Source organism: Octopus bimaculoides, chromosome 7 (assembly GCF_046866305.1).
Source record: "Octopus bimaculoides isolate indiv1 chromosome 7, ASM4686630v1, whole genome shotgun sequence".
In the NCBI taxonomy this organism is placed as follows: domain Eukaryota; kingdom Metazoa; phylum Mollusca; class Cephalopoda; order Octopoda; family Octopodidae; genus Octopus; species Octopus bimaculoides.
This window is the reverse complement of record NC_142934.1, coordinates 90375526-90399973: the sequence shown is the minus strand read 5'-3', so window position 1 is coordinate 90399973 and position 24448 is coordinate 90375526. Positions and strand designations below refer to the sequence as shown.

The 24448-nt window shown below is 36.6% G+C and overlaps 1 protein-coding gene across 1 annotated transcript in view; it reads right to left on the bottom strand.

Annotated features, from left to right (window-relative positions):
- Positions 1-24448, bottom strand: part of LOC106870569 (rhodopsin) — a 284561-nt gene that overhangs the window by 17423 nt on the left and 242690 nt on the right. The window lies entirely within an intron of this gene.

Below are 24448 nucleotides of genomic sequence, written 5' to 3'. Positions count from 1 at the left end.
GGAACAGAAGCGGTATTAATAGCAAAAAGGTAATATTTATCACCATTTATAGGCTCAGGAATGGCTGCATGGTAAGAAGCTTGCTTCCAAACTACATGGTTCGAGGTTCAGTCCCACTGCGTGGCACCTTAGCCAAGTGTCTTCTACTGTAGCCTCACGCCGACCAAATCCTTCTGTGTAGATTTGGTAGACGGAAGCTGAAAGAATCCCATCGTATATATATATATGTGTTTGTGTCTATGTTTTTCCTCCCATCATCGCTTGACAACCGATGTTGGTGTGTTTACGTCCTGTAACTTTGCGGTTCGGCGAAAAGAAACCGATAGATTAAGTACTAGGCTTATACAAAGTATAATTCCTGGGGTCGATTTGTTCGACTAAAAAGGTGGTGATCCAGCCCGGCCGCAGTCAAATGACTGAAACAAGTAAAGGAATAGAGGAACTTAAAAGAGAATGTCGAGTCAGAACACAAAATACTGCGATAGTCATCATGAAAGAATCTTTCATATGGTTTTATGACGCACATAAGGCATCTTACTTTACGTTACTCGCTACCACGTAACTTCGGCCCTCCTGCTTACATATATCACAAGCTCATGTGAGGGGTTCTCTCATGGCAACTATCGCAGTTTCTGTGTTCTAACACAACATTCGCTTTTAAGTGGGGATGAATAATAGTATTCATGTTTGTGTTGCATATATTTGAGTGTATAATTTGTTGTTATTATTATAAAACGTCTCTCTTTTATCTTTTATTAGAGTGCGGCCATGCTGGGGCACCGTCTAAATAGTTAAGTCGAACAAATTGGGCCCAATACAAATTTTTGAATTTTGGCACTTGTTCTATCGGTCTCTGATCCAAGACGCTAGATTAAGGGGACGTAAACTAACCATCACTGGTTGTCCAGCAGTTGGGTGGAACAAACATGAACACAAAGACACACACCACACACTCGTGTGTGTGTGTGTGTGTGTGTGTGTGTGTGTGTGTGTAAGTTGTTATTTTATACAATAAGAATAACTTTACATTAAGCTGACAGATTAATAACTACTTTTGGTAGAGAACAAGTTTCCTATTTCTTTATTGCCCACAAGGGGCTAAACACGGAGGGGACAAACAAGGACAGACAAAGGGATTAAGTCGATTACATCGATCCCAGTGCGTAACTGGTACTTAATTTATCGACCCCGAAAGTATAAAAGGCAAAGTCGACCTCGGCGGAATTTGAACTCAGAACGTAACGATAGACGAAAAACCGCTAAGCATTTCACCCGGCGTGCTTACGTTTCTGCCAGCTCGCCGTAGAGAACAAGTTTCCGTCTACCACAAAGCATTAGTCGATCTTACGCTATTGTAGGAAACAATTGTCCAAGGTGGCGCGCAGTGGGACTGAACCCAAACTCATATGGCTGCAAAGTGAGCTACTTAACCACGCAGCTTTGCTCGTGACTACATTTACATAAGAAATATGAAATTGTCATAATTCTTTTTGATCAGGGATGACTCAAAGTTAAACAACAACAAAGACATTGACAGCACTTCCCGATTCCAGAGTTTTTTCTCATAGTAACTACCACAGTAGAGTTTGCTCTAACAGAACATTAACGTTTAAATAACATCTCTCGGTATTAATTCTATCTCTGTCCCTAATAAATTCTTTTTAACAAGGTCACTGGCTTATTGCCACACCAGAGCCTGTTCTGATTTCCTAAGAGATAATCTACACAAATTACGCGAAGATCGCAGCTGTCAGTGGAAGAACAAAGATTTCCTGTTACAATCTGTCGTAACATCGAAAGATAGAATCAAATCCAGCAAAAACAATCATTAATAAACATACCCAGGATTTAGAACAATTACTATTTGTGTAGAATGTGCACATTTATTAAAGGGAGATTTACTGTTTGTCATACCGATTATATTGAGTAGTTGTAATTATGTTGAGCTATTAACAAACAAGACACTGGTTTAGTTTACTTTTACATCAATGTTGATATTACTGAATTTTTGCTCTCTTTTTCTTTGTGAAGAAATATTCTTTGTGAAGAAATATTCTTTGTTCAAAAATTTAATCACAAATTTGCCGTTTTACTCTACCTTACTCACCACATAAATGAAATATATGTATATGTACATGTGTTTATATATACGATATAAGTGTATATTTGTGTGTGTATACATATATATATATGTATTTGTATAAATACACACACACACACACACACACACACACACACACACACACACACACACACACACACACACACACACACACACACACACATATATATATATGTACGTGTATATGCTTGTGTGTGTATGGACAAATACACCAGTTTTGTGGTATAAGATACAGCAGTTCAAGTGTATAGTGATTTGAATTTCTGTATTAAAAGAAATATAATAAATGTTAGCTGGTTGGTCGATAATTAGTTGGTCGGTCTGTTTGTTGGTTGATTTTTCCTGTCACATTTTCCGTCGTATAGAGAGAGGGAGAAAGTGTAAAAGAGAGATACAGGGAGAGTTAAATAAGAGGAGCAGGAAAAGTGCACATAGATGTTTTGGGTGCAGACAATGTATAAAAGAACACTCTATGCAGTGAGAGAGAAAGGATTACGGAGATAGAAGATGAAGAGAAAAGGGAATAAATGACACAATTATAAAGGGTAAAGGAGGAAGACCCCCTTCGGCCATGAATGACCATGGAATTGCACCTAGAAAGTTACCCTCAGAGGCACAAATCCGAACAAGGTTGTTTATGGAAGACCAACAGTCACCCCATGCATACTAGCCTCTGCTCTCCACACCATTGATCTTATCCAAGGGAAAGGAAAAGGCCGATACAGCTTGGCACCAATGATGTAGCAACTCATTTCTACAGCTGAGTGGACTGGAGCAACGTGAAATAAAGTGTTTTGCTCAAGAACACAACACACAACCGGCAAGCAGGATGAATCAAACTCACTAGAACTAAGATTATAATTGTATTTATAGTACATTCATTGTTATTACCCATCGTGGCAAAAGGATACTTCCAAAGATACCCGTCACGAGTGATAAGCCTAATCATGTTTACCTAACAAATGACTAGCACACATGCGTAGACACTCATGTATTAATTTTTGCTGGGTCTGCAAAGAAACGTGATGTTTAGCGTTGTCCCGAAGAAAGGCGACACTCACCCAATTGGTCAATTCTGGACGTTTTTCATCGATTGCCTCCCTTAACTGGTCTAAATGAAAACAGTAATGTCGGAATCCAATGTCTGATTTTGCGAAAGGAGCTTCTAATACGCTCTTCCAATCTCACCAGACACAGAGCATCATCTTCGTCGGATATTGACTGGCTTTTGAAGTGATTAAAAATAGTTCATTTCGCTTTCTCCAGGATCTTCTTCTCTCCACATTGTTGTAAACAATCCATTTTTCATTACCTGTGATGTTTCTTTTGAAAAATGAATAATTTTTGTTGCATTTGAGAGAGAATCGTAGATGGAAATGCAGTCCATTAGATTTTCTCCCATCTTAACATCATAGCGATTCACACATCTTAACATCATGGTGATTCACGCATCCAAGTATTTTTAAATACTTTATAACATTCACATGAGATGTGTGGAGTATCTCTGAAATGCCTCGAGTCATATGGTCTGGATTATATTTTATTAGTGTTCCAACGACCGCATGCCACCGGAAGGTTCACTGTCTACCAGATCAAAATTTTCACTCCTAAACCTCACAAGTCTCTTATGAACAGACCTTTCATTTGTGGCACTATCTCCATAAATTGCACATACGTTTTTTACCGTTTGCACAGCGAGGTTTTTTTTCCGGAATTGAAAGAACATCAAATTAAGAAAATGCATCTTATTTTTTTTTTTTTCACTTTTAAGTTAAAAACAGAAGAAATAAACTATCCACACAGTAGTCGCATAGCAAGACGTGTTGAAATGTCACCTTTCAGAAAATACAGATACGTAATATGCTTATGTTGCATAAGGAAAGTAAATCATGCGAAAAACGGTACGAACTTTTGTTCCAAACCAGTATATATAACATTTGCAAATCCATTTTGACTTTTGTGGAATTCTGACAAAAGTTTTGCTCCATAGATAAAAATAAAACAACCAAACTACCAAACCTGAGATTATTAGAGAATTATCTGAAATATTTCTTAGAACGGGAAGCATACAATATACCTCGGAGATCACGTTATTATCTTGTTTTGCTGTTTTGCTTTCACCAACAGCAGACTTCTCCTTCACATCCAACAGATATTTTATTGTCTAAAACAAACCAGTCCCGTAGCAGAAGGATAAATATTTGCAAGAAAGTATTTTGTCCTTTTTCTTTATTTTTAGCAAATATTTTTAGCAAAATATTTGTATATTTGTATAATACTTTTTCAGTTTTGTACAGTAACTATTGGGTTGGTGCATAATTATTGCGGCTTTTTTTCAACAAATTTTATTCATCAAAAACAATAACAATATTTAACAAAAACATCTTGAAATGACGGTCTGACCGCCTGCCAAGCAAGTGGGAAGCAGTAATTGAAGTAGATCGTGAACATGCTCTCGAATAATATGCATTAGGAAGAGCATCCAGCTGTAGAAACTGAGAAACTCTGCCAGATCAGAACCGTCGAACCCTTGCCAGCATAGAAAGCGAATGTTAAACGACGATGCGATGATGATGATGATGATATATATACATACATACGTATGTACATACATACATACATACGTACGTACATACATACACACACACACACACACACACACACACACACACACACACACACACACACACACACATAGTAAATCCAAAAAGAACTACAAACGCAAAAAAATACAACAACGCGAGGACGTGGTACATGTAAAGTATTAGCAGACGCTCATGGAAGGAAAGAAAGATGGTTTAACGTTTCTAGCAGACGCTCTTCTTCGGAAGCAGAGGAAAGTCCAATAGAAAAGCAAGACGGAGGAAAAGAAATCGCCAACGATTCACATGTGGTTACATTTTTAAAATGTATATAAACTAAAGCACATAAATGTGAAACAAGGTGGTCAAAAATAGTACTCGAATACTGGAGGTAGAGTAATACGTTTTATTATTATTATCAAAGCTGCAAAAACATCACAAAAATATCACAATAAACTATATATGTAGTGGTTAGATAGAGAAGAAGAAATTGTACTGACCCCCGAATGGGAAGACAAAGAAATGTTGTTTATCATGTAACGTTGCAATAAGTTCCAAGTTAACAAATTATATCAGTTTTGATCAAAATTGTTCTTTGCTTGAAAAATATTGGTCAGATTTAATAAAATTTAATATGGACTCAATGCCCAAGGCCCAATGAAGAGCCATCCATAGGCCCAAGTCCCAATGAAGAGCCATCCATAGGAGCTAGCTTGAAAGCTGGCCGATAGGGCGGCTTTTAAACTAGTAAATAATAAAATCTAATTAAATATGTACATTCTATGCAACTTCTTCCCTCATTTCGATTCAAAACTTCTAATCGCACTGTCACAATAAATAATTAATTACATCTAATTACCTGCATTTAGATAGAAATCAGAAAAGATAATAGTAACTATTATTCATCAGTCTTCATATACAGCTCTCAGTCAGTAATTGCTCTGCAGAAACATGTCAGAAATATCAGAAATATGCTGAATATTTCCAAAGACTTCCTCATATATATTTCTTTACATTTTCTTCAACCTTCTCTTATACATAATTTATCTTTCAATTGGAATTCATGACACACTTCGATTAGTGACGGTATGTTTATGACAAATTTGATTCAAAACTTATCAGTAATGAGGTTTCCATGGTGATTTCTGGTGCTTTGTTTATTGTTCAGCAACTAATCGTGCCGGAAACATTTCACTTAATTTAGAAAGTGTTGTTGTTGTTGTTGTTATTTCTGTTGTTCTTTTTACAGCCTATTTTGAGAACGACTTGAAAACAGATGACACATCAAAATGTATGTATGTATGTATGTATGTATGTTTGTATGTACTTGAATATATGTGTGTGTGTGTGTGTGTGTGTGTGTTTGTGGAGGTGCATTGGCTCAGCGGTCAGAGCAGCGGACTTGCAGTCGTAGGATTGCGGTTTCGATTCTCAGACCGGGCGTTGTGAGTGTTTATTGAGCGAAAAACACCTAAAGCTTATTCTCTTGGACCTCTTTAGCCATTTGATGTTTAAAAAAATTTATTATGCTTTTTAATTAAATATTATTAGGAATTCTAAAAAAAAAATCGTGAAAATATTTTGTGCTGTAGAATTAAAAGCAATTTATTGCACATAATTTTAACAAAATCTTATATGGTCCCTGAAATATTGTGTGGACCAGGTTGAGAATCCCTAATATGGATTTATAATACTTCTTGCCCCAAATTTATTGACTTTAAAAATGCTTTTGATTCTGTGACATGAGGTATTGTGGATTGTTATTATAAGATACACCATTTACCAGACAACAGTAAATGCTATAATGTCCTTCCACGAACATGCATAAAATCTCGGTTGGGTTAAGGTTTCTCAACGTAACTAACAAAGATGCTGTTAGGTAAATGGGTGTTCTTTCGGCAAACGTTTTCAGCGTGATACTTCAATACGCAAAAGGTCCATTTTTTAAAACAAATATTTTTCATATTTTGAAAGAAATGTTAAGTGACGAGCAGCCAGAGTTGTCACCATGCCGGAAAAAATGCTTAGCAGCATTTCGTCCGTCTTTACTTTCTGAGTTCAAATTCTGCAAGGCTTACTTTGCCTCTCATCTTACGAGGATCGATGAAATAAGTACCAGAAATTTGTGGCTTTGTGCTAGAATCTGAACTCAATATTCTCTTCTACTCTAGGCACAAGGGCAGAAATTTTTGGGGAGCGGGGCCAGTCGACTAGATCGACTTCACTATGTAACTGGTACTTAATTTATCGACCCCGAAAGGATGAAAAGTAAAGTCGACCTCGGCGGAATTTGATTTGAAATCAATATTTTTAAAGACATGCAGAAGCAGAATATTTCAAAATGTAGAAGACTCCATCTTGTTGACAATATTGATTTATGGAACATGAGAAATTCCGGCTTCGAAATATATCTATTTTATGGATTGCATGTATTATTACATGTGCACGAAATAGAAGAAATAAGTGCGTGGAAAAGGCTAAGAGGGAATTACAGATCAGTATGGAAAATAAAAGATATTAATCTAATTGAAAAGACGATCAAACAGGTCGGTGAATTTCAATATTTAGTAAAAACAAAAGTGGAAGATAGGGAATCTAAGTAAGATTTAAAATATCTGATTACAACAGATGCAGATGTTTTGGTAGTTTTAGAACTTTTGGGAAATTACAATAAAATTTAGAAAAGCATGTTTTGTATGAAATATAGTATTTTCAAATGCACTTTATCGGTGCGAAATAAGGACGTTATGTGCTGAAGGTAGGAAAAAATTCATAGATTTTGTATCGAAACGATATACAAATTTACTTAATAAGAATTTAGAAACTTCGAGAGAACGTGAAATAATTAGTTTTGTTTAACGATGAAACTAAAATAGATAAAGCTATAAATAATTCTTTCTAATCTTGGCACGAGGCCAGCAGTTTAGAGGGGAATGGTAAATCGATAACATCGCCCCCAGTTTTCAAATGGTACTTATTCTATCGACCTCGAGAGGAGAAAAGGCAAAATAAACCTCGGTTGAATTTGAACTCGCAAGGTAAAGAGTCCAAAGAAATGCCGCTAATCATTTTGTCCGGCACTGTAACGATTCTGCCAGACTTGCTGTCAATACTGGGGAGCAAATGACGAAGGCTTCTCGTGGGACTGGAAACCATGTCTTCTGTAAACATGACAGACGTTCTAACATTGGACCAAAGCAATCCTTCGAATTTCGCTACCCATTTCAGAAGCTTTGTACTCACCAACGAGAAGTGCATGGTGTTTAGTTAATAGCTTGATCTACTTCGAATTTTACCGTTACAACCCCATCCAAAAGAGAACCCGATATAGAAATGTCACGCTAAAATATCAGATTAAAAACAATTTTAAGAAAGTAACTGTTGACAGGACTACGAAGCAGGGAGTATTCTATCCAGTGTTAAAAGAGGGAAAGGATGTGGTTTGTTGAAGCCTCGCAGCAATATGAGACCTGCTAGAAAGAATAGCGAAATTTCTCTCAAATTGCACTCTTTCGACTGGAACTGTCACGCTTGCTACAGCGTATTTGATAAAATATTGGATTTTTCAGAATTCACTTTGAGGTTGTACAACCACGAAGATAACTGAATATTCAAGCAAAAAGAGTCATATGAACATTATATAAAGATGTTTGTGTGTGTGTGTGTGTGTGTGTGAATATTTATAAATACAAAATCAGAATCCATGGATTTTAGTACTGGTATGCCACGGAAAACATTTATTTTTGATAAATTATAACATCTTTCTTTCAAATCATGTTATTTGCAGTGTAATTTCGCAGCGTTTCGGACCGTATCCTTTGTGGTAGAGAGAGAGAGAGAGAGAGAGAGAGAGAGAGAGAGAGAGAGAGAGACAAACAGACAGACAGAGAAGCAAATGTGTCACTCATCTATCGCGGTATGGTACACCAGATATAAACGAAGGACGCAAAAACGCAATTGTACATAAAACTCGTCAACCAAGCCTCAGCTAGAAATAAACTGCAGCTTTTGATGTTTAATTCTTTTGATCTTATCAAGAACTTGAAGATGAAGGAATGGCGGTTCTATTCCAAAGCTACTGATGCTTAAAGTAAATAACTCAACCTGCTTGTGGTACCTACGTTGATAAGTAGTCTTGGACGTTGGGAGCTAATTAAAGGTAACTCCCCAAACTAGAGGAGGCCCGTGCCCATCAGTCCAAAAGTACCCTTCTATTTGTTTATACAGGCAGGTTCATGATCCATTGCTGGTTTGCTAGGTCTGTCGCGACTTCACCATATTACCAACTTTTGCAAGCCAAGTGGACTGGTACTCCGTTGGTTACGACAACGACGACGACAAGTGCTTCACCTGATCCAATCAAAGGAACAACCTGCTCGTGAGATTAACGTGCAACTGGCTGAACACTCAGGAAGGTTCAGCGTGACACACAATGGGACAAGGTCGGTCCTTTGAAATGCAGGTACAAATTATTGCTGCCAGCTGACTGGACTGGAGCAGCATGAAATAAAGTGTCTTGCTCAAGGATACAACGCATCACCCTGTCCGGGAATGGAAACCGCAATCTTAAGATCATTAGTTTAACACGCTAACCAATAAGCCATGCACCTCTACAAGAACGAATCAATTTAAACAATAATACAGCGTGAGGAAAGGACAAGGGAGATAATAACTGACGTGTATCTGGTTGTAGCAGTCAACTCGTCTATGAGCAATTGGTCTTTTTTTTTTAAACTATCTTATGTCGCAATAGTGAATACGTAGGCGCCGGAATACCTGTGTGGTAAGTAGCTTGCTTGCCAACACATAGTTCCGGGTTCAGACCCACTGCGTGGCACCATGGCAACGTGTCTTCTACTATAGCCTCGAGCCGACCAAAGCCTTGTGAGTGGATTTGGTAGATGGAAACTGAAAGAAGCCCGTCGCACACACACACACACACATATATATATATATATATATATATATATATATATATATATATATATATATATATATATATATATATATATATATATATATATATACATATATATATATATAAATTTAAATAATAAGGGTGAAAAATTGAATATTAATTGGATTAATATCAATTTAAAACGAGTGGCCTAGCATATTGAAAAATCTGAAGATTTAGAAAAATTATATTACATACATATGTATGTAATATATATATATATATAAATATATATATATATATATATATATATATATATATATATATATATATATATGTGTGTGTGTGTGTGTGTGTGTGTGTGTGTGTGTGTGTGTGTTTGTGTGTGTGTGTGTGTGTTTGTGCCCCACCATCGCTTGACAATTGGTGTTGTGTGTTTACGTCCCCGTAACTTAACGGTTCGACAAAAGAGACCGATAGAATAAGTACTAGGCTTACAAAGAATAAGTCTCGGTGTCGATCTATTCGAGTAGAGGCGGTGCTCCAGCATGGCTGCAGTCAAAAAGAATAAATGAAATTAGAGTATATAAAACACTTTTAGTCGATTACAACTAAAGTTTGGAAATAATTGTAGCAGGATATAGGAAGCAATACGTGCGCATGCGTATGTACATTTAGACAAAAACACACCTACACGCACACTTACACGCACACAGAAAATACAAAGAGGCATATATACACACGCAAATATATATAGACTCGCACGCGAAGAAACGTGTACAGAGGTATTTCATTCATTTCCTTTGGAAAAGTCAAACCTTTACATAGCTTATGAATAAATAAGGATTTTTCCATGACTTAGGCCTTATTATTCTACCATTATTAATATTTTACTATACACTATGAAGAACTGTTATTCCTAGACACACACACACACACACATATATCGTTGCTATTATGCAAAAGTATCGTAAGTCCAAAACGTTGCTCTTTTAGAAAACGGAAAAATAGTTTCCCCATTCTATTTTTTACATTAACAACAGTTTCAGCTTAACAATAATACTTTGTTGGGTGCAGAAAATCGTAACTCCATGCATGTATGATATTTTCAGTCAGAAATATTTTTGCAAAACTGTCTTATGTGGGACTTACTACACTTTTGAAAAAATGCTAAACCTTTATACCACACTTAGACAATTTTTATCTGAAGCAGCTGGAAATACGATAGTTTGACCAAAAGAACCGTCTATTGAAAGCAAACTAAATATTAAAAAATAAAAAAAAACGGCATTTGGCCAAATTTGGACACACGACAGTTTAACATAATAACAACATGTACGTACGTATATACAGGCCAATGACACGCAAGAAGACTTTACACCCTATCAATAATAAATATATTTGCCGACATAAATCACCGTTAGTATCCATGGTGTTGATATTTTTCCTCATAAATATTGACATTAAAATATTTGTCTACAAACACGAAATATCCAGAGATTATTTTATAGACGTCACTATTATCATACACACATACAAACACATACAAACAGAAAAGCACTCAAGCAACGCACACATAAAATGAGCCCCGTCTGAGGTTGTTGAAGAATAGAGACATGAAACTCGGAGTAATGAGATGCTTTAATCTGTAAATATAACCCAATATAATATATTAGCTTTATCTATTCGATCAAATTCATTAATTTATCTACAACTTTGATTCTTAGCATTCCTTTGTTCGTAATAACTGTTATAGACATCAGTACAAAATATCTATCTATCTATCTATCTATCTATCTATCTATCTATCTATCTATCTATCTATCTATCTATCTATCTGTCTGTCTATCTATTTATCTATCTATCTGTTTATCTATATTCATTTGTATACAGATACATACATATGCTATATATGTGTGTATATATATATGTGTGTATGTACGCACGTGTGTATGTATGTATGTATACTTATGTGCGTGTCTGTCTGTCCTTGTTCCCCGACTAGCCTTGACAAGCGGTTTTGATTGGTTTACGTCCCTGAAACTTAGCAGCTTGACAAAAGAGACCGATTCAACAAATACCAGACTTGAAGAATATAGGTACTGTTGTTGATTTCTTCGACTCAACCTCACAAGGCAGTGCCCCAGTATAGCTGCTGGCCAATGACTGAAAGAAGCAGACCGTAAAAGATATATTAAAGTAAGGAACTCTCAAGAGAATTGAATAGCAGAGGGTCTTCAGAAAAGGAACCTCTCTCAGGCAAGTGTTTCGGACCTTAACTTCTTACACTCTAAGGGGGCCGAGCAGCGTCCAGGTCAAGACTCCTGGGTGTTTTTCTGTCGGAAGATTTTGGCCTTTTGGACATCGGAGTTACTTCCTTTAGCGTTAAAATACGAAAATATGGAGGTTGATTCTCCTCCTCCTCCTCCTCCTCCTCCTCCTCCTCCTCCTCCTCCTCCTCCTCCTCCTCCTCCTCCAGATGCAGCTGGAAAAACTCTCCGCTGTCTCTGATATTGCCTTAAGGCCTTCGTCTTGTTCTTCCAATTTTCTCAGCGACTGAGAGTTAGTTCATTAGATGGTAAGCAACTTTGCTCCCAAAAACCCTGGCTCCATTTTCTATGGCGAGGAACTTGATCGGGCTGTTTGCTTCTCTCAAGCTGTTGGCCAGACAGGGGTGGTTTTCGATCTTGAACACGTGTGCTTCTTCTATTCTACTTGCAAGCATTATGGTGAGTTCAATGAAAATCCGTTCCTTTGATGAATTGGAATGGAGTAGGATATCTGGCCTCAAGTCACTCTTCCTCATGATTTCTGGTTGTTTTGTTGATCCTGGGAGATCTGCTGAGCATTCACCATCATCCGCACCACCCACAAGACTCCATTCCCGCCCAACCCCGTATGGCATAGCTGTTCTTATCTACGTTTGCTGCCTCCCGCTGGAGGTTCTGTTTTAAATCTTGCCGCGCATATCGCGTGTACAATCGTGCCACCAATGTATCTTGGGCGAATGCTACTCAACAGAATGTTCCGTTTCTGCCTACCCTGGCAGAGTGGGCACTCAAGATTATTTGAATTTCCTCTCTTCAGTAAGTATACGTTTGAAGGCAGCATATCATTGACAGATCTGTGGATAAAACTTATTCTAAGAGGTGCCATATGTCACAAGTCATTCCAGCTGAGACACTTCTGGAGTGGACTTCTTTCCCACGTCGTTCACTGGCCCTGTTGGCTCTGCTGTACTGCATATGTCGCAGATAGTGAACGTATCCTTGTGTTGATTGACACGCCATGGCATTCATTATATACGTGTGTATTCTGAATGTGTGCATGTGTGGTGACGTCAAGAGAGCCATGTACTTTTTTCATCAAGAAATAACAAAAAATGTGTTTAATCGTTTAAATAGAGGTTCAAATGTCACAAAAATTTGTACTGCACTGCCGAAGGTAAGTATACAAATAAATATGCAAAATAATTAAGATAAAATATACTATTTCTGAGATACTTCAGTTACAAACAAACATCCCTAGAATATTATCAAGATCGTAAAATTACTTTGTTTATTATATAGGCAGTAGTTAGAAGTGCTGAAATAAAAACCCGAAACGTAATGGTATCAAAAGATGTGAAGAAGAACAGAATTACTTATTCTTTTGGATTATTTACATATGTTTTTTGAAAACCCAATCTCAACGCTACGATGTTTCTGTGTTCGCTCATTTCGGAAGACATTATTCTGTTCACCTTTTTGTAGAAGCATATTTTTTTTATTCTTAAATTATTTTCTACAACGCCTTTTAATATAACTGCAATTCTAAATATATTTTTATACGTCTATACTTTTATACTTCTACACTTTTATAAACTAATTTCACTCATCTATTTATATATACTCTTTTACTTGTTTCAGTCATTTGACTGCGGCCATGCTATATTAATTTTTTATATATTTATGTATTCATAGATTTTTAATATATAGTAATATTTTAATGACTGCTACATTGGTATATTTAAAAACTACATCGATCCTAGGCACAATATATGTGTATATACATTGTTTAACCTATTTGAGATTCTCCTTAATACACACACACACACACATTTATATATATATATATATATATATATATATATATATATATATATATATATATATATATTATATAAAATTAAATAAATAATAAGGGTAGAAATTGATATTAATCAATTAAAACCAGCGGCTTGGCATAATTAAAAAATCCGAAGATTAAAAATTGTGTTACATACAAGATTAAATGGAATGACCACTAAAGTGGACACCTAATATGCTAAACATAGACGTCAAATAGCCATTACCACGAAGAATGTGTTCTCAAGAAAAATCTCAGCAAAACGCCAAAATGTAAAAATGAGTAAGACAAATGAAAATATAGTAAATAAAAAACGATTTGTAGATGATGTATATAAATTTTTCTTTAGTCGTATGCCGTTGGGAAAATAGTTTTTAGTCGCTACTGACAGTATTCATCGGAGAGAAAGGAAGATAGATGAGAGAGAGAGAGAGAGAGAGGAGAGAAGAAGAAGAAGAAGAAGAAGAAGAAGAAGAAGAAGAAGAAGAAGAAGAAGAAGAAGAAGAAGAAGAAGAAGAACAACAACAACAACAACAACAACAACAACAACAACTACAACAACAAGAAAAAGTTGCCGCTCTTGTGCTTTTCGTTTATCAAAATATGATATCGCCACACTAAGATTAATGAAGGGCATAAAAAACTCGTTTGATCATTAGTTTACTCAAATAGACTTTACCTGGAGCCAAACACGGGTGGCATGTATTTCATTTGATCACACCACAAACGATAAACGGAAGAAATATTTGACTCTTCACTAATACTAGCAATGCTTACAGCACATACCTATACCAGTCTGTGTTACCGAGGTACTGATAGGAAAACTTGGCTGTGGAGTGTTAACTAATCTTATTCACAGACATATTCCGCAATGGAAAAGGCTGGATAGATTAGCTGACACTTATCTGATGCTAGAAGTCTGCATCTCTATCACCATGTCTACAAGAAGCATTACAAAAATATATTATAGTTGTAGATAAAGAAATAGTATAAGGAACAAAAAAAGGAAATAAAATTGAAATAGATATCGAAATACGTACGTATTCATAAAAGACACACTCAGACAAGCGTAGTTACATCAAGTACAAACACACATACAGATATATAGTTATATATATATATGGTTATGAATGTGAATATGTCTATGTGATACTGTGTGTGTATATATGCGAAGGTGCGTGGCTTAGTGGTTAGGGCATTAAGCTCATGATCGTAAGGTAGTGAGTTCAATTCCCGGCGACGCGTTGTGTCCTTGAACAAGACACTTTACTTCACGTTTCTCCAGTCTACTCAGCTGACAAAACTGAGTAGTATTTCGAAGGGCCAGCCTTACCACACTTTGTGTCACGCTGAATCTCCTTGAGAACTACGTTCATTTATTTTATTTATGTTTTATTTATTAAAATTTTCCGTTGTTAGACTGCAGCCATGATGGCCATTAGACTGCGGCCATGATGGTCATTATACTGCGGCCATGGTGGTCATTAGATTGCGGCCTTAAAGAATTTTTAGTCGAACGAAAACAACCCCAGTACTTATTTTTATTTTAAGCCTAGTACTTATTCTATCGTTCACTTATGCCGAACCGCTAATTTACCGGGTCGTAAACACACCATCACCGGTTGTCAAGCGGTGGTGGTGGACAAAAACAGACATAAAGACACAGAGACACACACATATACACATGCTTCCCTCAGTTTCCGTCTACCAAATCCACTCACAAAGTTTTGGTCGGCCCAAGGCTATAGTAGAAGACACCTACCCAAGCTGCCACGCAGTGAGACTGAACCTGGGACCATGTGGTTGGGAAGTAAGCCTCTTACCACACATCCACGCCTACACCTTCAATTTTTTTCCATGAGGCGAATGACATTTCTTATAATCCATCGATGTTTCGAGTTTGCCTTATAGGCAAACACGGATTAAGAGAGAATTGAAGTAAATGTCATATCCAACAATTATATTCGTGTGTGTGTGTGTGCGCGCGCGCGTATTAGAAAAGGTTTTACGTCGGAGAATCGGAGCTTTTATATTCATTTTCGTTCTTATGACGAGTTATAATGAAAACAATTAAGCGTGAAACTGAAGACTTACTGTCTCTTGTATAGAATTATGTAATTTTTCAGTTTAATGTTAAATTGCTTCTATAAAACGAAATAAGAACAAACATTGATACATATATACGTACACACACACACATATACACATATGTATATAGAAATATGTATATATATATATATATATATATATATATATATATATATATATATATATATATATATACATATATGCCATGATTGACCGCTTGTGTTGGTGGTAGTATATCGTCTGTATGTACAACTTTTCCTGTTACAGCGTTCTGATTAAAACATCATATGTATGAAAGTTTTATGTCTCTAGAATAAATAATTCAACAGCGTTCGATTAGCGAATGTTTGAATTCATTTCTCTGGCCTGGTGTTACCAACACCTGTTGTATCCAAGCGTTTTCCTTCATCTCATTAAAATAGAATTCTGTTAATATTTGTCTCTTTTTCTTTCTTTTTTCTTGTTATTCTTTCATATTTTTGATAATAACTTTAATAATAAATACGCATATCATCGTCTTGGTTCTTGTAATTTCATCTGCTCACGATATTTTATTATCAACCTGGAAGGTATTAGTAAGTAGCCGTAAACATTTTCTTTGCTGAAATCTTATAAACAAGATTCAGTGGTCAGGATGGGAGTAGTTTTGACTAAAGAGAAAAGCTAGGTTGAAACATCGGTGTCTCAGAGTCCTCTTACGTCACTGAACCTAATGTGTTGTCGGCGTAAAGGACCCAAGGGAGAAAGTGTTCGCCGAAGGCGAAATATAGCAGTGGTTAATATATTCATTCGAAATATAAATTTAAAATTTGTATAAAACTGGACGTAATAATGCAGCAGATTTTCTTTTGCTAATGAAAGGAATCCCATCATATATTTTTCTTATACTGGTTTTGTATGGAAAAGGCCTATCTTTTTCCATCGTACGTGGACTTGATGACGTCAACGTCGTTTTGGCTAGTTTCAATTCACCGGTTGTAGGGAAAAATATGTGTAGGAAAGAAATACCAGAAATCGGGGGTTATGATTGAAAATAGCATGGTGTTGTAATCCGTGCGATGCCTGTAATCAATGCGACGCCTGAAGAGACAAAATGCGTAAAGGAAGATGAGGTTTGTGTGACATCTAAAATCTAGAAAGTGAAGGGACCGCGGCAGCTGCGGTAGAAAAGGCAGGGAAGCCAGTTTGTCTACATGCCAGAGTTCAATGTGTGCTTATGAGGGACTTAAAGATTATATATATATATATATATATATATATATATATATATATATATATATATATATATATATATATTGTCCACGTTTCTCTTGCAACGTCCTGTACCCAGATATGCATCTATATATACATGTAGATATAGATATGTACATACATGTACGTATATATGCATATACTCATATATTATTTGTATTATATATATATATATATATATATATATATATATATATATATATATATATATATATATATATATATATATATATATATATGTATATATATATATATATATATATATGTATATATATATATATATATGTATATATATATATATATATATATATATATGTATATATATATATATATATATATATATATATACATATATATATATATATGTATACATACACACATATATGTTTGTGTGTGTATGTGTTAAAACTATTTAACAATAGACTGAATAGGTTTTGGTAAAGTACACGTGTCTTAAGCTTTCACAGGAAGAAGAATGACACACTTCCACACCCAAATATAAGTTTAATCTGTTTCCAAAGTACTCTGTAGAAGATTATGCCTTGAGGTCAGTTAGTTGCGAAACGAACATTTTGACCTTAAAATATCTCAAAGTACACTTGACATTCTGAATACTTCTGCTTATTAAAGCGGGATTCAAAATAACCTTTCAGCCAATTCCTTTGCAAACAATTGAAAATTTTCCAGTATTACTTGATATATTCAATAAGAATAAAAGATGAAGATCTGAAAATTTTCAGTTTTTGCTTTTATTCATAGAATTGATTTTGCAACTTTGCAACACATGGAAGTGCATATTGCAGTGTAGAGAACAAATCTATTTTAATTGCAATCTTTACATTCTGAGTTCAAATTCCACCGAGGTCGGCTTTGCCTTTCATCCTTTCGGGATTGATAAATTAAGTACCAGTTGCGAACTGGAGTCTTTCTAATCGACTGGGTCCCTCCCCCCCAAATTTCGATCCTTGTGCCTAGAGTAGAAAAGAAAAGAATATATAGTACTACGTTATACCTCAACTCACCGAATTTATAAACCGTATTTGGCCTAATTTTTACCTCAAAATATAAATAAATAAATACATACATACATACGTGTGTGTGACGGTGCGTGGTTTAGTGATTAGGATCTTCAGCTCACGATCAAAAAGTTGTGAGTTCGATTCCAAGCGATGCGTTGTGTCCTTGAGCAAGACACTTTATTTCACGTTGCTCCAGTTCACTCAGCTGGCAAAAATGAGTTCTACCTGTATTTCAAAGGGCCAATTTTGTCACATTCTGTGTCACGCTGAATCTCCCTGAGAAGTACGTGAGGGGTACACGTGTCTGTGGAGTACTCAGCTATGTACACGCTATTTCACGAGCAGACGTCTCTGTTGATCAGATCAACTGGAACCCTCGTCGTCGTAACCGACAGAGTGCCAGGTATATATATATATATATATATATGAGAATAATATATATATATATATATATATATATATATATATATATATATATATATATATATATATATATATATATATATATATATACATACATATATACAGGGTGCAATGGGTAAATAATCGCCATTTTATATTCTTAATTTCGTGCATGCGACTACACAATATAATAGGGTCAGTTGGGCACCGTCTGTGAGGAAAACAGCACCATGATGCAATTTACTCTGCGAGAAATTTGGAAACAACATGCTGTACTGCTTGGCATCTTCGTGAGAGATCGCTGCAGTAGTGATTTTACACTGCTATAGTGGACAAGTGCTAGATTTCGCTGCACAACTGAAAATCCTCTGTGCAGGAATACATTGTGGGCATGGTGCTTTACAACCAACAGTCGCTGAACTTCAGCATCATTTTCATCAAACCAGTCTCTGTTGTCTGTGTCTGGCTGTAGCATATCCCAGTGTTTCAGCAGCACATTGAAGAACCTGGTATCGAAAATCTTCCCATACTGTAGTATTTTCAATGCTGGACAAGCAGGTTCGGAGCTCTTTCCTCAACACAGCATATATCTTGTGGATATTAGGACGCCAAGGAATGCCAACTGGCCTGCTTCTCTCTCTCACTCTAATCATCATCCGGAACTTTGCTCGCACCAGACTGTGGTCTGTCCAGCATTCCAATCCATGAAAGGACTTGACATTACAAACGTCATAGATGTCACTCGTGCAGATGATGACATAATCCAGCAAGTGCCAAACTTTGGACATTGGATGCATCCATGTTGTTGTGTGATCACCTTTGTGCAACAAAATGAGTGCTTGCGAAGTAAAGTCTGTGTTCATTGCAAAGCTCCAGCAGCATGAGATCATTACTATTCATTTTCCCTACACCAAAACGTCCTAAAGAGTTCCATGTTTACCAGTCTGTTCCAACCCTGACATTGAAATCCCCCAGTAGAATGACTTTATCGGAATTGTGGATTTTCCTAAGTATGGCTCCCAGTTGGGTATAAAAATAGTTTTATCTTCATCACAACTAGTTAAAGTAGGTGCATAGGCACTTACTAGAGTAGCGAACCGCCCACCTTTCAGGTGTAATCGTAGAATCATTAGACGTTCATTTATAGGAACAGGAAGCTCCTACAACTTCTTAAGGATGTCAGATCGAACGGCAAAGCAAACGTCAGCCTCTCTACGCTCCCCTTTTTGCCTCCTCTTCCAAAAAAGTGTATCCACCTCCTACTTCCTCCAGCTGATCATCACCTTCTGTACGAGCCTCTGAAAGTGCTGTTATATCAATATTATAGCGGTTCAGCTCCCGAGCAACAAGTGCAGTGCGTCTTTCAGGCCTACAATCACTCTTGTTATCCAACAGAGTGCGCACATTCCAACATGAAATGTTCGAGTTCCATCCAGATTTTTTGTAAATAAAAGTCTCTTTGTTTTTCGAGCGCAGGATGAACATCCGCCAGTCGCGCTAAACTGACCAGATATAGAAAGACAGGCAATTTTTGATTCACCTTTTCTAGAACCTCCCCGGCCTCCGAGTGAGCAGTGCCTTCTCCAAATAGAGCAGCTCAGACACCCACGCAGCATCCGAATCCTACCGCTGTCTTGGGCGACAAGGAGACGACTTTATATTTAGCATGGGCCGCCTACGTGCATGTCGCTGACTACATGCTTCCAACCCGTCAGGTCTGCATGCTTCACCACCTTCCCATCGCCGCAGGACTTCCGAATAAAAATAAAATAAAAATATACTAAAAATAAATAAATAGATAAATATATACTAAAACTAAAGATACATGTATACTGTAAAAATAAAATAAATATATATAGGGGGAAAAAGCAGCACGTATCGAGTAGAAGTCAGTAATGCCTGTGCAGAGTTTTAGGCCCAATAAGGCTTGCACGTCACGTCATAGACTCTCTCCACTTTATTGACATTATCCAGAGACAAGCCAGAGTAAGATGTCTGGTGCCAATATGAGTCGCAGGCTCAGGGATGTAGGAGCGCCATGATCTCTAGCACAAACCAAAGATCCCCAAAATGTCCAATGGCATTCCCTGCATATTTGGTATCAGAGTGACCTTCCTCTAGACACACGCTTCAACAGAAGCTGAGGGGTACCTCACTCCCAGTGGTCTTTCAGCACGCCGGACACCATTCCGGAATTTCTGCGCACTCGTGCTATTGCTAGATAGCTGTTGAGCCTGCACTAAGTTCATCCGATCTTTCAACAGGTTTTGTTTTTAATCCTGGTGGGGTTGTGATTTAATCGCTGACAACCCGACCATGCAACATGTTGTACTGGATTCCATGTTACCAGTAGCACTTATGAGAGCCTCATAAGTGACGTCACACACACACACACACACACACACACACACACACACACACACACACACACACACACACACACACACCACAAACGTCCATGTAAAGCTGGTAAGTCACGACAAACTGAGGAAGGTAAATAATAACCTTCACACAAATGAATAAACTAATAATATTTCCCCCTCTTCTCCAATAATATGTGGCTATTTATTTATTTTGTTATTCGTTTCTTTAAACCGAGGTTTGCAATTTCCCTGTTTCCTAAATTCTTCTGTCTGCAAGTAAGTAGGGGGTTAAACTTGTTTCATGAAAAATAGCTATTTTGGGTCAATTTGTTGATCCCCCCCCCCTCATTACTCATCAGTTTCTGGTCAATGGAGATATTGCGTGTACACATTTCTTACTGATTTTATTCATTCAAAATCCGAATTGAGATTTGGAGAAAAATATTCTTTGTTTCCCCAGAGTAAGATATATTTCCAAGGATTTTAAGATACTTATAAACTTTCCGCAATCGGATTGTCAATCTGTGGTTCGCTGCTGATTCGCAGAGCTAGCGAAAATGGCTTTTCTCCAGAGATTCAATTGTTATCCCCTGTCATTGTGTTCCAGTTTTTACCGTTTCTGTTGCTTTACTTTATGAAGTCGACGATAAATATTATTTATTACCAGAATTTCGAAAACAACGCAGTATCATAGAATTTCAGATTCTTTATATTTGGTAGACTAACTAATAATTAGATGTATTGAATCCACCAGATGATACCATACATGTATGTGATTCCTGTGAATTTGTGGTTGTACGTTAGAATTCGGTTTGGGTAAGGCTTGTTAATGGCAGCACACGGTACATTGGACCCCTTCTGTTTCACCACTTATTTCTCCCTTTCTCTCTTTCTTTCTCCCTCTCCGTCTGTCTGTCTGTCTGTCTGTCTGTCTTCCTTATTCTCCCCTCTCTTTCTCTCTCTCTCTCTCTCTCTCTCTCTCCGGTTGCATGTTAATCGTTGCCTTTTCCAATCACATTAATTGAAGGAGGTTTTCTAGATATTTATTCTAATATGAAATTTCAAAAACAAAAAAAAAAGGCAATTCTTTTCCAATATTTCATTCCGAAGCATAACTTTAACCACTTAACAAACGAGTGCGCCTGACTTACAATTCTACAGCCATGCATCTTCCATATAATTTATAAGCCATACAACTCCCATATAACTATAAAACTAAGCAATAAATGAAATATTTCATTACTGTCACTTTTCGAACATGACAGAAATGTTTTCAGGAAGTTTAAATTTAGTTCCGTTTAAACGTTTTCCATGAACGAGTTCATAACGCCTGTCACTAACAGTGTATATGACTGAAAGGTAGCGAAATAGAAATGACCTCCGTACAGTTAGTTTCGCTGTAAAACTACCAGTTTGATTAAAAGCTCAATGACAGGCATCTCACAGGCTTTTTTGTACAACGTGATGAACGATGTATAACTTAATCGAACAGATGTAATAATCTGTGAGCAGTGAATTGTGTTGGTGACTGGAATCTGCTTCGAGGAGATGAAATTATTAAAAAGTGAGTGAGCGAGCGAGAAATTTTTCTGAGTGGTTCTTTGGACTTTTTAAGAAACAGAAGCTAAATTCCCTTCAACTCATAATATTGGTTTTAAAAAGACAAAAACAAAGCAGGGATGGCACAGGTTTGGCTGGGTGGTTAAGAAGCTGCCTTTTTAGACCACAAGGTTTCGAGATCAGTTCCACTGCGCGCAGTAACTTGAGCCAGTATCTTCTACTATAGCTTCGGGCCAACCGATGTCTTCTGAGTGAGTTAGTGAGTTTGGAAAACTCTATGGAAACCCATCGTGTGTGTGAGTATATATATATATATATATATATATATATATATATATATATATATATATATATATATATATATGTGTGTGTGTGTGTGTGTGTGCGTGTGTGTGTGTGTGTGTGTGTGTATATGTATATGTATATGTATATATATATAAAGATATGTGTATGTATATATGTATGTATGTATGTATGAATATGCGTGTAATTGTGTGTGTGTGTGTGCGTGAGTGTCTTCACCACTATTAACAAATGGTTTTGGTTTGTTTAGATCCCCGTAGCTTACGACTTCGATAAAATAGGTCAACTGAAGAATAAGTACTGGGGTCGATCTATTAAACTAAAAAACTTCAAAGCGGTGTCCCAGCATGATTACGGTTCAATGACTGCAATAGCTATACATATATATATATATATATATATATATATCTTTTACTCTTTTACTCTTTTACTTGTTTCAGTCAGTTGACTGCGGCCATGCTGGAGCACCGCCTTTGTAGTCGAGAAATTCGATCCCAGGACTTATTCTTTGTAAGCCTAGTACTTATTCTATCGGTCTCTTTTTGCCGAACCGCTAAGTTACGGGACGTAAACACACCAGCATCGGTTGTCAAGCAATGCTAGGTGGACAAAGACAGACACACAAACACACAAACACCTACACACACACAAATATATATATATATACATATATATGACGGGCTTCTTTCAGTTTCCGTCTACCAAATCCACTCACAAGGTGCCACGCAGTTGGACTGAACCCGGAACCATGTGGTTGGTAAGCAAGCTACTTACCACACAGCCACTCCTGCGCCTATATATATATATATATATATATATATATATATATATATATATATATATATATATATATATATATATATATATATATATATATATATATATATATATATATATATATATATATATATATATATATATATATATATATATATATATATATATATATATATATATATATATATATATATATATATATATATATATATATATATATATATATATATATATATACATATACATATATATATATATATATATATATATATATATATATATATATATATATTGAACGAAACTCCGCGCATAGCATTTGAAAGAGATCGAAAGAGGTGGAAATCCGTTGGTGCCAAATCAGGAGAGTACGGCGGGTGTGGCAGCACTTCCCAGCCATGCGTTTGAATGGCTTCAAACGGGTGTTTGAAGGGCGGGTGTTGTCGTGCAGCAGAAGAACTCCATGCTGACGATTAGACCTTTTCTCTTAAATAGCCATTTTGAGTTGTTCCATCTGTTGAACATAGAGTTCCGCGTTGACCGTTTGGTTCCGTTCCAGCAATTCGTAATGGATAATCCCTTCCCAGTTCCACTATACGCACAACATTGTTTTACACGGATGGGGATCTTGTTTCACGCGCGGTGTCGCTTGTTAACCGGGGCTATACCATTCCTTACGCGGCTTCATATTGATGTACAGGCACCATTTTTCGTCGCCAGTAACGATTCGGTAAAGAAATCGTTGCTTGTGTCTATGAGTTGAGCGGTGACGAGCAAGCAAACCAGCGGAGATTGTGGCTCGTTGATTTTTGTTGTTGTCACTTAAAGCATGCAGAACCCATGCTCCATACTTCTGAACCTCTCCCATCGAGTGAAAATGCTTCTCTATAGCAATGTGGGAGCATTCCATTTTCTCTGCCAGTTCCCTTGTCGTTTGACTAGAATTTTCGTGCAAAAGTTGGTTTAATCGCTCTTCATCG